Source organism: Aquarana catesbeiana, linkage group LG03 (genome assembly GCF_042186555.1).
Source record: "Aquarana catesbeiana isolate 2022-GZ linkage group LG03, ASM4218655v1, whole genome shotgun sequence".
Lineage (NCBI taxonomy): Eukaryota > Metazoa > Chordata > Amphibia > Anura > Ranidae > Aquarana > Aquarana catesbeiana.
In genome coordinates, this window is record NC_133326.1 from 100,746,449 (window position 1) to 100,761,675 (window position 15,227).

A 15,227-nucleotide genomic window follows, 5' to 3' on the forward strand; every position below is an offset into this window, starting at 1 on the left:
ATTGAAAATAGCAGATGACTGCAAGACAGACCTGTATGGGAATTCAGAACATAAACAACAAAGAGTAATGGCTTCTAAAACTGAAGAAATCAATGATCGGCTTCTGGAACCAAACAAAGTAGAAAGGATATGGATATGAATATAAGAAAGAACTAAACAAACTATTACAGCTGCATAAAGAAATCAAGAACTCAGTTCAATTATAACAGTAATTTGGCTCAAAAAAATGTATTATATATATGTTACAGGCAATGTGTGAACATACTGTATAGGGCTGATTTATTAAAGACTGTACACTTCGCAATTGCAGTTGCACTCTGCAAGGGCATTTGCTCCTGAGCTTACTAAATGAGGGGAAGCTTCCCTTTGTAAAGATTACCTAATCACATGCAACGAAATAAAAAAACAAACAAAAAAAAAAAAACATATATTTTGCTTGCACATGATTGGATGATGGGCGTCAGCGGAGTTTCCCCTCATTTACTAAGCTCTGGAATAAATGCTCTTGAAGAGTGCAACTGCACTAGCAAAGTGGACAATCTATTCACCTTTAGTGAATCAACTCCATAGAATCTTGCCAAGTAACCCAACATGGACCATACATGCTAGAGCAGGCATTTTCAACCAGGGCTGAGGTTCCTCTAGAGCAGTGGTTCTCAACTCCTGTCATCAGGACCCACTAATAGGACAGATTTTAAGTGTTACCTTGGGGAGATGAAGACTAGAATACTGCAATCACTGAGCAGAAAATGATATCACCTGTGATGTATTTCAAATATCTTGCAAACCTGGCCTGCTAGTGGGTACTGAGGACAGGAGTTGAGAACTACTGCTCAAGAGCTTGGTTCCTCAGGTCCAACTCAGGTTCCTTGAGTTGTGGCTAATTGACCACCCATCTTATGGTGCCTACATAGTTCCAGGGCTAATGCCCCTTGCCAAAGCCAGCAGTGTGACACCAATGATCTTTCTAGTTGTCTATAAGGGAGGCATTTTTCCCACTGACCTCCAATGTAAGGTGTTTTTTTTTACAAATGACCACCAACAAAATTAGTGCTAGCAGGGGTTTCTCAAGGCATTAACATTTATTTTAAGGGTTCTTCTGAGGTAAAAAGGTTGAGAAAGGCTTCGCTAGAGAACAAAGAAAAGCTGACCATGAGGAAAGGGTCCTACAAAGCTCCGAAACATTTTTTGTTTTGTTTAATAGGTATGTGTGTGTGGGACACATGCTGGTGTTTGTTATGGCAGTTGTTCACATCCAATGCAATTTGATAGGCTTCCATTGATTTTAATAGACGCTGCATTTGGGGAAAAACATATAGGCCTGAATCCGGCTGAAACTTAGTTTAGCACCCAATCACACCATTGTGTTGCAATACGTGCATTGGGGCATTTTGAATGGTATCCCAGCACACCTTGATGTGCATTGCAGTGCACCACAATCCACGGTAGTGCAAAAAAAGTACTGGGACCTGTTGTGGTTAGTTTCCCAAATAACTAGTTTTAAACACATTACAATGATATATCCAGGCAGTCTAAATTAAAGATAAACACAAATAAAACTACGAGGAGAATATTGTAGGCAACCATAAAGCAAATGGTGTGGATAAACTTAAAAAAAACGAAATGCCAAGGAATTCCCTGTACTACTTAAATAAGTCATATGAAACCCCACAAGCGGACAAAGCTAAATGAAAAACTCCCAGTAGTGATGTCTTCCCCGCAGGTCTCTTTTTCCATTGAAAAGAAGGTCAAATCAGGCCTTGCTGAGACACCCATTTTGTTTCACAATATCTAAGGGAAATTAACAGAAAATGGAGAGTAGAAATGCAATTAGTCATTCATCTCATGCGTTTCTTTCTTATTCATTGATAGCCATTAAATAATTTTGAACTAATATTATGTTGATGCAATTAGTAGATGATTATGTGCTCACTGCAGTGAAGTTGTTTCTAGTGCTGGGACCTTGGTGCTGTATGATTTCATTGCACGACGTACACAGGTATCTGATTTAGGAAATAACATGCTGTGAAATAGGCCTTGGTAAACCTTGGGTGACTAGGTAAGTGGGTTAGGTGTAGAGAACTAACGCCTAGTACACACAAGTTTATCGGACGAATTATCGTTCGTTTTGTTTTGCATGCTAGTCTCATATCAAAAATGAAGAGTTTACTAAAGCAGGGGTTTACAAACTTTCTAAGCAAAGGGCCAGGTTACTTCGCTTTAGGGGGTGGACAGTGTCCAGTAGGAGTAGAATGCCCCGGGGTCAGTGGGAATAAACAATGCCCTCTTATTCTAGTGGGAGGTATAATGTCCTATTGTTGGTATTCAAGGGAGGAATAGTGCCCCATCATTGGTATCAATGGGAGGAATATTGCCCCATAATTGGTGTCTGTGGGAGGAACGCTGCCCTATCTTGGTGTCAGTGGATGGAATGGTGCCCCAATACTGGCAATGGACAATTTAACTTGTCTATACACTTGCACACCTTTACTCGCCTATACGTAAACATTTCACGCCTGGGTTATAGCTGAAAAATGGCTACAGCATGGGCTTAAAATGCCGGGAGAGCGTACATGGAGGTCCTCCCGTGCTCACGCGCGGACGGCACGCTCTGTGATTTCCGAGTCCTTGGGACTCAGCTGATCACAGATCGGAGTAAAGGGCTTCATGAAATAAACATACAGTACAATCACTTAACAATCACTGCATATTTTTCCCCCCTTGGGTGCACATTGAAAATGTTTTCTTTATATTTTGATGAATTTCCCCCAGTGTTCTGTACACGTTTTTCTGGCACTAAAGAGCTATTGATGGTGTTTAGCCTGTTCTTATGATCAATAAATACCAACCTTCCTGAAGAATCTACTTGGAAGTATCTTTTTTATTTAATGGGTGCCTCTGCTGAGCACACATTGGTTCCATTTTGGGGCTTTATCCTCTTTACCATTGTTCACTGTATCTGATCTTAGCCTAGCATAGTGCAAGAATCTCTGGAAAACCCTAACAAACATCAAATGCAATTGCGGATACTATACGCGGAGACAGTTATATTCTCCTCATGTGCTAAAATAGATTTGCTTGACCCTAGGATAGGTATCCAGCAACCTTGTGAATGTGAGTATACGCTTACTACATTTTTTACCATACCATGTACAAACGGAATACTATTCTTAGAAGGATCCCTCTTGCGGCTTTTTCTCCCACTGCATTTAACATAATTTAGGCATGTTATTTAAAAGGTTCCCTTGCTTAAACATATAAAATACCTATGACTACTGCTCAGTGCCACCATCTTTTTTTTAACAAGAAATCGGTGCCACCAGCAGTACAATTTTCTGAATAAAAAGCATTTATTGAAAGGAAAAACACTGCAAGTAAACATTTAAAACCACTATACCCAATACCACTGCTCAAGGTGCTCTGGTAGATCTGGTGTCTCACAGAAATATAAGGGTGCAGGCTGCCTTGAGCTCCTCCTGAGCCCTGTCTGATGCATTTCACCCCGCCCATTGGGGCGTAATTATAAAGATCTTTAGACCAAGGGGTGGAGCGAAATGCATCAGTGATGGGGCTCAGAAGGAGCTCAAGGCTGAGACCGTTCACATTTCTTTTCACCTTTTAATGTTTTCTTTTTAAATTAATGGGTGGCTTCAAGTGCCAGGAGTCCGAAGTGCCATATTTTATCCAATCCTTTAATATCAAGTTGGAAAATAAAGTGACAAGTCTATCATAAATGGGATTTCCTAAAACCACCTGACAAATTGATCCAAACCCCAAATCTTTATGAGCGGAGACAAACTTCTCTCATTTAATTGTTCCCTCAGTTTTCTTGCCTCCTACGTTAGTAACTGATTAATACTATGTTTCCTATTCTAATGTTACCAATTTCTATGAAATATAAATGAGTGATGGACCATCAATCAATACAATTCTAAAAACAGAAAAGTCTAACTTATTGATGGGAATCCACCCACCTGTGAAAGGAGATTAACTTTTGAGCCAACTCAAGATTGTACAAATGCCATTTATTCTCTAATAACTATAAACAGTATTTCAACTAAAATCAAAAAGGCTCCTTCCCCATTGGACTGACTGCACCATTAACATTATACAGGTGAAAGAACAATGCATTAATATAATTTTGAGCTATAGGCATTAATTGATCTATTTGTTCCTTTGCTTCGTTATTGGTTTCTTGACACATTGTTGGACATCAAACAAATAGAATGCAACTTTAATTTGTCAAGTTTTATGCTATATTACACTGCAATGCTATTTGGGCATTTGTGAATGCCTCATAAATCTTCTAAATTATATGCTCTTATAATGATTTAAGCATCTATTAATACTTACTTATAACCTTGTCAATATTTCATTCATAGGTTATTATAATATTTGTATCAAATTTGTGCTACTTTAAGGCCCTGGCGAAGCGGGGCTCCCTGCGAAACGCGTAGGCCATCTGTTTTGATCCTTCCTGTCAGGATCAGCACGTCCTGGACCAAATAACAGTAACTGTGATTTTAACCTGTTATAATTGTAAAATGTTCTTATTTAAGCATTGATATATGTAAAATAAAGTTTAACTATTTTTATTCTGTGGTATATACACCTTCATTTAAACCCTACAGGGGTACATACAACGTCCCACTTCACTTTACCTTTGTTTTTGATTTTTGTATCTTTTTGGGATGGTACCTATATAGGGTTATAATTGTTCCACATCCACCTCCACTCCTGTGCAGTATTTCAACTAAGCCATTGCTTATCTGCCTCATCTTCTGTCTGCCCATGTACATACAAACTTAAAGAGTTACGCAGCCAACAATGCTCATCTGAACTCAGTTGACTTTATGAAAGGCTGTGGAGTTAACTAACTACTATCTGAAAAAAAGTCAAAATGGCCCAAATAAGTCCTCAGGGGCAAATCACTACTCAGCCTTATTCCCAAATGGCACTTGCAATTTAGATTGTGCGCTGAACCCATTTGAATTAGCACCAGTAAAAGAGTGACAGAAAGATGGACCACATACCCAGTAATTACAATTATTGTTATGAAAATTTAGATTTGGACTAACAACTAAAGCAAGCATAATATTATAAAAGCAAGACAAAGGAAAAAGCAAACCTGTAATAAAATGTTCAGCATAAATTATAATTCAAAAAGTGGTATTAAACCTGTAACGACACCCCAAGTACGAAAGGGGTTAAAGTCGTTTAGGACATTCCATACCCAAACACAAAGGCAGCTACCGAGCACTTCAATCAGCAGAACAAGGAACCCCATACGTATAATTCTTCCCCCCCAAATACGAGACAAGGTTCTGTCTTGAGGGTCCAACAGGAATAAATTCATTTATTTTCACACATGGACACAGCAGATAAAAGACTCTTTCCCCCCACCCTTGGAAAACAGGGTGGGTTAGATTGTCCAATGACAATGGACACACAGGTCAGATGTGTCCAACGTCTCATCAGCACACAGTCTTATGAGCTGCTGGAGGAATCCCCCCTCCCTCCATAGAAATACACATCCTGTGATCCAAGGCAGACAAACACAATAGAACGGTGGAGTACAGCCCCACCCCAAACTAGCACAGCAAACAGTACACAACAGCATGAGACAACACACAATATATACACAACATTGTGAAGCAGTCACTATTTATAATATGGCACATACAGGGTTCCCAGAGTTTTGTGGGGACATGGACTTGAATCCAAAGTAACATTAGTTCAGGGTCCCCAGGCATACACCTCACAAAGAGTATTGTTCCCTTAAAATCCAGGGCCCAAAGTCGAAAGGCAAGAGGTCTGCATTCAGTCCTCTCCAAAAGCCTCTGTCCCGGGTAGGTCTGTCACAAAACCCACCCCCCCAAAAAAAAAATTGAATTGCAGCTTGAGAATTCTTAGAAGTAGTGGCTGCATTCGGTTTCTATTTTTAGGCTTTTCCCTTTAATTTTACCTGGTGATCCAGCTGGTAAAGCCAACCATAGATGGTTTAAATCTCGGCAGGTTCAGCAGGCCTGCCCGGCTGATTGGATCGACTTCGGTACAACCAGTGTGTCAACTTTTTACATGCGATTATTGCCAGTGGCTATAGACGCTAGCAATAATCACTGTGATCTCCTGGGAGTGACGGCTCCCTGCGCCCTCCTACAGGTAAACCTATAGTAAGGCTTACCTGTTGGTACAGTAAATACCTCCTAAACTTGCACTGTTTAGGAGATATTCAAACTAAGGTCATGCACTCTGAAGGAACAGCATACTCGTGCTGTACCTTCAGAGCTCTGTGCCAGGGCCGGGGCCACCGTGCCCATGTGTGGGAGTATCGTCATCGCGGCCCCCGGCCATTCATACAGCCGCAGTCCACAAACCCGGAAGACCGGGTGAAGATGGAAGCGCCAGGGAGCCGTGACAGGGCGCCGCTGGAGGGCTCTCTGTCCAGGTAAGTCTGTCATAATGTGCTAGTTTGCAGTGTAATTTTTTTTATTTTTCTGGCAGTTTACTACCGCTTTACCCACTTGCCTACAGAGCATTTACACCCCCTTCCTGCCCAGGCCATTTTTCAGCTTTCAGCACTGTCGCACTTTCAATGACAATTGCGCAGTCATGCTACACTGTACCCAGATTAAATTTTTATATTTTTCTTCACACAAATAGAGCTTTCTTTTGGTAGTATTTAATCACTTCTGGGTTTTTTATTTTTTACTAAAAAAAAAAAAAAAAAACAAGAAATTTGAAAAAAAAAAGTTTACTTAGTTTCTGTCACTAAATTTGGTAATTAAGTATTTTTTCTCCTTCACTGATGTGCGCTGATGAGGCGGCATTGATGGGCACTGATAGGCTGAACTGGTGGGCATTGATGAGGCGGCACTTATGGGAACGGATTAGGTGGCACTGATAGGCACTAATAGGTGGCACTGATATGCGGCATTTGTGGGCACTGATGGGTGGCACTGATGGGCGACACTGATGGGCATTGATGGACATTGATGGACAGCAGTGATGGGCAGCACTGATAGGCAGGACTGATACCCAGCATGGACTGGCATCACTAATGGGCACTGATTGGTGGCACTTGTGGGCAGTGGTGGGCAGTGATTGCTGGCAGTGGTGGGCACTGATCGCTGGCATCGATTAATGGCACTGTTGTCGCTATTGTAATCAGGGCACTGATGATCAGTGCCCTAATTACATGTGTAGATGTCTCCTGTGAGGAGATGCCGCTAACTGGCTCTCCTCGCCACACACTCTGTCAGTGTGAGGCGAGGAGCGTCGATTACCGGCATCTCCGGGTTTACATGTGACCGGCTGTGATTGGACACAGCCGATGACACAGTTAAAGAGCCGCGGACGCGGCTCTTTACAGAGATCGGGGTCGTGTCATGTCCTAGCAACACGTCGTGGTCACGATCCCGGTGGGCGGGCAGCAACTAGTTAAAGTAATAACATAACTAACAATTTTTAGGCAACTTTGGGTGGGAGAAATATTCCTAGCGTCCTTAATGTATGCTTTGTAATCTTTCTCGTTTGGTCAACTTGGAAGCATAACGATAAAACACATGGAAGGTGATGTTATGCACAAAAGCTAATGATAATTGTACATCAACCTCTACGGCAGCCTTTTCAACCTGTTTAACACAGAGGAACTCTTGAAATAACTTTCTAGTCTCAGGGAACCCCTGCTAAAAATGACTGTATCTACAACTCATGATACATTAGTGTGATAGTCAGTAAGAAGAATGCTCCTTAAACTTGTGGTCATTGGAAAGAATTACCCCCTTAAAGATACCTATAAAAAATTATTGGTGTCAGTGGGAACCTATCTGAGAGGCATAAATTGCTCATTGCTCAAGGAACGCTTAACAACCTCTGATTGAGAAACCCTGCTCTACAGCTTTCCAGTGGCAATAAAATGAATTCAACAAGATGACTAGTCCAACACAACCAATAAAGTAAAGAAATGAGATCAGTAATAAACTCTACTGACAAAGATTATTTTTTTACTGTTTATCCTTGTATTTTCAAATTATAGTTGTGTTAAACTCTAAAAAATAATAAAAAATGGCCTCCTACAGATTTAAGTCATAATGTGCTAGTATGCACCGCATTCTGTGTTGTAGCCACTCCAGCTGGTCCCAGGTGCTTCCATCTTTGCCCGGTCTTATTTCTGGGTTCTGTCTCTTTAGCCACTTGAAGGGCTGAGCTGCAATTAAGTCACTCCTGCACATGAGCGCAGGAGTCACATTACCACGGCATACAGCAGGTGCCATAAATGTGTTCTGAGCTGCACATGCGTGGCTCCGATCACATTGCCGCTTACAGGCGGGGGTGGGCATTTATGACAGCAGAGACCACTAGGGTCCCTTTTGTTATAAAAATCCTGCCTGTCAGTGTTTTTTTGTAAATATGAGTTGAATAAAACTTTAACCAGGAAAGCGAAAAAAGATTTTAAATACAGTATCTCTCAAAAGTGAGTACACCCCTCACAATTTTGTAAACATTTTACTATATATTATCATGTGACAACACCGAAGAAATGACACTTTGCTACAGTAGTGAGTGTAGTAGTAGTGAGTGTACAGCTTGTATAACAGTGTAAAATTGCTGTACCCTCAAAATAACTCAACACACAGCCATTAATGTCTAAACCGCTGGCAACAAAAGTGAGTACACCCCTAAGTGAAAATGTCCAAATTGGGCCCAAAATGTCAATATTTTGTTTGGCCACCATTATTTTCCAGCACTGCCTTAAACCTCTTGACATGGAGTTCACCAGAGCTTCACAGGTTGCCACTGGGGTCCTCTTCCATTCCTCCATGACGACATCACGGAGTGATGTCCGTTTGAGGATGTCACCTTCCGTTTGATGATGCCCCACAGATGCTCAATAGGGTTTAGGTCTGGAGACATGCTTGGTCAGTCCATCACCTTTACCCTCAGCTTCTTTAGCAAGGCAGTGGTCCTCTTGAAGGTGTGTTTGGAGTCGTTATCATGTTGGAATACTGCCCTGCGGCCCAGTCTCTGAAGGGAGGGGATCATGCTCTGCCTGAGTATGTCACAGTACATGTTGGCATTCATGGTTCCCTCAATGAACTGTAGCTCCCCAGTGCCGGCAGCACTCATGCAGCCCCAGACCATGACGCTCCCACCACCATGCTTGACTGTAGGCAAGACACACTTGTCTTGTCCTTACCTGGTTGCCGCCACACACGCTTGACACCATCTGAACCAAATAAGTTTATCTTGGCCTCATCAGACCACAGGACGCGATTCCAGTAATCCATGTCCTTAGTCTGCTTGTCTTCAGCAAACTGCAGGCTTTTTTGTGCATTATCTTTAGAAGAGGTTTCTTCTGGGAAGACAGCCAGCCATGCAGACCAATTTGATGCAGTGTGCGGCATATGGTCAGATGACTGACAGGCTGACCCCCCCACCACTTCAACCTCTACAGCAATGCTGGCAGCACTCATACGTTTTACATACGTTTCCCAAAGACAACCTCTGCATATGACGCTGAGCACGTGCACTCAACTTCTTTGGTTGACCATGGCGAGGCCTGTTCTGAGTGGAACCCGTCCTGTTAAACCGCTGTATGGTCTTGGCCGCTGTGCTGCAGCTCAGTTTCAGGGTCTTGGCAATCTTTTAGGCAATCTTTATGTAGAGAAACAATTCTTTTTTTCAGATCCTCAGAGAGTTCTTTACCATGAGGTGCCATGTTGAACTTCCAGTGACCAGTATGAGAGAGAGAGAGAGAGAGAGAGAGAGAGAGAGAGAGAGAGAGAGAGAGAGAGAGAGAGAGAGAGAGAGCGATAACACCAAATTGAACACACCTGCTCCCTATTCACACCTGAGACCTTGTAACCCTAACGGGTCACATGACACCGGGGAGGGAAAATGGGTAATTGGGCCCAATTTGGACATTTTCACTTAGGGGTGTACTCACTTTTGTTGCCACCGGTTTAGAATTAATGGCTGTGTGTTGAGTTATTTTGAGGGGACAGCAAATTTACACTCACTACTTTATATTGTAGCAAAGTGTCATTTCTTCAGTGTTGTCACATGAAAAGATATAATAAATATTTCGGAAAATGTGAGGGGTGTACTCACTTTTATGAGATACTGTACATTAAGCCGATAAGGGGTAGAAGTTGTTGGCTTTGGTGAGCCTCAAAGCAATGGAAATCTGCCACTCCAGATCAACACAACGTGTAAAGCCTAGTACACACTATCAGTTTTTTTTCCATTCAAACCAGCAGGATGAATGAAAAAAACAAAAAAGCTCGGGGAGGACATCCTGTACTAACAATCCGATGTTAGTACAGCAATCTCCACACTGAGCTATTGTGTTCTGACAGGGGAATGCCCCCCGCCAGAACACTCTCCCAGAACACTCTGGCAGACCTTTTTTGTCATGCCTCTTCGACAGAAGCTGGATGTTCGGCCGGCTTCTGTTGGACCAACTGCCGTACACACGGGTCGAATGTTGGCCTGTTTCTAATAAACTGACCCTGATACCGCCTGATGTTCACCGCATGTGTACAGGGCTTAACACTCAATTTGTTTGTGATCAAATAATTATCTGTAAGACCATGATTCCTAGCAAGCACAATTTTTGACTGATGGATAGCAATCTGTCTATTGAGAATTAAGTCAATTTTAATGCTGTCATGGACATGTGTACATACATTATAGATACGTCATATATACAAGCTGTATCTATTATATACATTGTCACTACTTTTTTAGTTCAACTTCAACTGCTTGGTTCTTGGAAAAGTTATATGTAAAGAAGAATCATTATTTCCATAAAACGGTGAATTAAAAGACAGAGAAAGAAAAAGCTAACTTCCTTCCTCCTACAAGATGAGCTATATTTAAAGACGCCAACCTCTTCTGGCAAGTTGTTTGTGCTGCTGCATGCATAATGTGCAATGGAAAATAAATGCGTAAAGAATAAAGAAGATACAGTAATATCTGCTTCGTGAGGAACATTGTGTATCCTAGACATACCATTCATCATTTCAAATTTCCCCTAAAAAAAAGTATAGCAATATTTTGACGTCTAACATGGGTACATTCTATATTACAAAAAAAAAAAAAAAACACCACACACAAACATTATGTGCTCTCAAATGGTTTATAGAACAAATTAAGTTTTTTAAAAATGCCCATTGCAAGCAACATCTTTTTTACAACTTTTAACGTTTTCAGTTTGCTTATAAAAATGTTTGCCCCGAATGTCCCCAGACAATTGCACCACCAAATGTCAGTTACCTTTAATGCCGCGCACACACAGTCGGACTTTCCGGCAGGAAAAGTCAGACAGAATCGTTTCATCGGACATTGCGATCGTGTGTGGGTCTCATCGAAATAGAACATGTTTTAAATCTTTACGACGGAATCAGTTCCTATCGGGAGAACCGCTCGTCTGTATGCTGTTCTGACCTACCAAAAATGATGCATGCTCTGAAGCAAGTACAAGACGGCAACTATTGGCTACTCGCTATTGAACTTCCTTTTTCTAGTCCCGTTGTACGTGTTGTACGTCACCGCGTTCTAGACAGTCGGACTTTGGCGTGATCGTGTGTAGGCAAGACAGTTTCAGCGGAACTCCGTCGGAACTCCGTTGGAAAGTCCTTCAGAATTTATTCTGACAGAAAGATCGGTCGTGTGTACGCGGCATAAGAGTTACTATTCCACCTACAGTTACTTACTTTAAAGTGAACCTTTGGCATGCCATGGACATACACTTTTCCTAACAAGCAGTAAATGAGCTTTAAAACAAGCCTCTGTAGCTATAGGCACTGTGGAGCAATTCATCCTCAAGTTTCACAGCAGAAGTACTTATCGCACTAAAGAGGAAGTCCAGCCAAAAAAAAAAAAAAGTAAAAGTCAGCAGCTACAAATACTGTAGCTGCTGACTTTTAATATCAGGGCACTTACCTGTCCAGGGAGCCTGCGATTTCGGCACCCCAGCCGATCTTCGGATCAGCTCCCGGGTGCTGCCGCCACCATTCCTGTTAAGGGAAACAGGCAGTGAAGCCTTTAGGCTTCACTGCAGGTTTCTCTACTGCGCATGCATGAAGCGCGCTGCGCTTTCCAATTGGCCCGGAGGAAGGAGGAGGGGGGCCGAACTGTCATACACGGTGGCCCCGCTCCCCCAAAAAGGTGTCAAATGTGAGGGGGGAAGCATATAAACCCTAGCTGCCTAATGATGCACCCCCAGGGGGGTGTCCATGACAGATGTGCTCATGGGAAGTTAGTTGAATTATGTTGGGCAACACAAACCAGAAGAGGACTGGTAGCCATGATGCGACGATGTGAAGTCTTACAGTTTGTCCCCTGCCAAAATAAATGTACAGCGGGACCCTTCCTTGATAGCCCTAGTACTGAATCAGCCAGGGGTGTCAGACATCTGCAGAGACACCATGGCTTCCACAAAGAGAGCAGGGGGGTTCTTTTTTGCATCATTATAGTGGGGTACAGGCTTTTCCACTTAGGCTGTGGCTGCTTTCAGAAAACCATCCATAAGAAACAAACTTTTTGGAAACTGAATATCCAAAGCCTGGGCAAATTCACTTTAAAGCCAGAAAAAAATATGAAGCTTAGTAGACAAACCAAATGTTAACAGATTAGGTTAAAGCAAAGGTGAATTCTAAATACTTGCATAAACATTGGCTCACCATAGGCAGAACATTTTCTTTTCCAATATGACAAAGATTTGCTAAATACTCACAATAATTCGGCTATTTCATTTACAAAAATGTCTAACTGGCAAACATGGAGAAAATGTTTTTGAAACAGGATGTCAAATCTCAGCATCGTTCACATGTTATCAGTGCGAACAACAACACAGAGCAGTGCAGTGGAGTTATTGTTTAAACACAATTGTAATGACGAACAGTTCCATGGAAAATGGTGGGATTCTCCCAAAGTGTAGTCCTGTTTAAAGGGTGTTTTGCTGTAATGAATGCTTATGTTTAAGGGCTCGTTCACAGGTGACTGGCAATTTTCTGTACTGGATAAACGCCTGTCACCGTTAAGTGTGTCCCGTTCGCACTGGAATGCAGCCTGGAGGTGTGGTGCAATCATCTGCACAGGTTGGCACCGCATATCAACACATAGCAGCGCAACACACCACACTGCTCTGTGGAAACATGAATGAAGTGTCACCGTGCACTTATAAAGTTTTTAAAAAATAAAAAAAAAAAGCATACTGTGTGATGTGTTAAAAATGTTTATCACACTACTCCCTCATCCAGTGGCGGCCCGTCCATACGGGCACAGGGGCGTGACCCCCCCCCCCCCATCCATGCGTCCAGCCCCCTAATCTACATGCGGGTAGCCGGACACATGGATTCCAATATTTTTTTTTGATGCACATGATTAGAGGCTCTAATAGGCTTCAAAAAAAGGGTGGGCTTGGGGAGCAGAGCACACCCTATTGTCACACTGATTCTCCTCCCAGCCAATCAGGAAGCGGACCATGAGACCCGTCACCCGACTGGCTGAAAGGAAAGGTGATCCGATTGGCCACCTAGAAGGAGGAGGGAGGAGATGCCGCAACCTAGATGGGGTAAGCGTGGGGCTGGTGACCTGACCGACCGGAGGGGGGGGGGGTGGAGGGAGATGACCCAGCGACCGACTGAGGGGGGGGGGGTTAATTGTGGATGCATTGTTTGTCGCTCCCCCCAATATACCACCAGCCACCACTGCCCTCCTCACAGCTCACTGCAGATGAAAACGGCTGCCCACACACTAAAAGGGGAAAGTTATGCCGTGTACACACGGTTGGACTTTTCGTCTACAAAAGTCCGACAGCCCGTCCGACAGACTTTCGACGGACTTTTGGCGGACTTGCGGCAGACTTTCTAACGAACGGACTTGCCTACATACGATCACACAAAAGTCTGACGGATTTGTACGTGATGACGTACGACCGGACTAAAATAAGGAAGTTGATAGCCAGTAGCCAATAGCTGCCCTAGCGTGGGTTTTTGTCCGTCGGACTAGCATACAGACAGGCGGATTTCTGGGTCCGGCGGAGTTACGTAAAGATTTGAAGCATGTTTCAAATCTAAAGTCCGTCAGATTTGCGGCTGGAAAAGTCCGCTGAAAGTCCGAGGAAGCCCACACACGATCGGATTGTCAGCCGGCTTTAGTCCGTCGGCGTCCATCGGACTTTTGTAGACAAAAAGTCCGACCGTGTGTACGCGGCATTAGTATTTTATTAGTGTGAATGGGTCCATAAACTAACTTTACTTATATATTGTGAAGGTTTTGCTTTGAGGACAGAGTTTTATTGGCTCAGCCCACTCACCAACTTGTGTTACAAGGACTTTTCCGCCCATTTTTCTTAAAAAAAAAAAAAGTTTTGTTTACATTGAGATTTCCACTCAGGGGTTCAACACACCACAGAATACAAAGGAAGGCACAGCCTTCTAGCTAATTCGGTCCACACAAACCCACAACCTGTCTTCACACAGATAACTCAGCCTCATGGCTATTTGGACTAAATAAGCAAGCCATAAATAATACAATTGCAGCATAGACAAAAACTTGCAAAATCATGTCAAATGTCTCTGTGGCAGATTTGCCCAGTTTCACGCAGAATTTTACATTCGCTCTTTGTTCTAACTTGCTGTCCATGATGGAATAGCAGACGTGGTAACGCACGTGGTCAGAATAGCACCAGTTGCACAGCTCCCGATGTACACAGGACAATGTCTTTTGGCACACTGACTTATGAAGGTCAGTGCTCCCTGTGACTGTGCGTGCAACCATCTGTTGGCGTGTTACAAAACTAGTCTTGAAACATTTTGATACCACCTTGTACAAGAGAACTAAACGATCAGAGATTTTTGGGGAAACCTTTTTACAATTTTCTAAAACCTCACCCCAATCCTCATCATCCAGTTCCCCCATATCAGGTTCCCACTGAGCCTTAAGAACATAGGTCAATCGGGTTGCTAAATGACTGAGAAGATTGTAAAAGTTAGAGATGAGTTTACTGGACTCCTCATCATTTAAAATTTCTACAAGCTCCAGGGAAGGGAACTCTGCAGTCCAAGATGCAAATTGGGATTTGAGAGCATAATGTAAATGAAGAAACCGAAATATCATACAATTGGGTATTGAGAATTTAGTCTGCAAAGTAGAAAACTGTTTAATTACTTCATTAGCTATTACATGGGAAAGACAAAGAATACGCTGGTTAGCCA

General features: G+C 42.7%; 1 protein-coding gene across 2 annotated transcripts in view; it reads right to left on the reverse strand.

The window, feature by feature from the left end:
- OTUD7A (OTU deubiquitinase 7A) overlaps nt 1-15,227 on the reverse strand; it is a 408,641-nt gene that overhangs the window by 245,514 nt on the left and 147,900 nt on the right. The gene's annotated exons all lie outside the window — the stretch shown is intronic.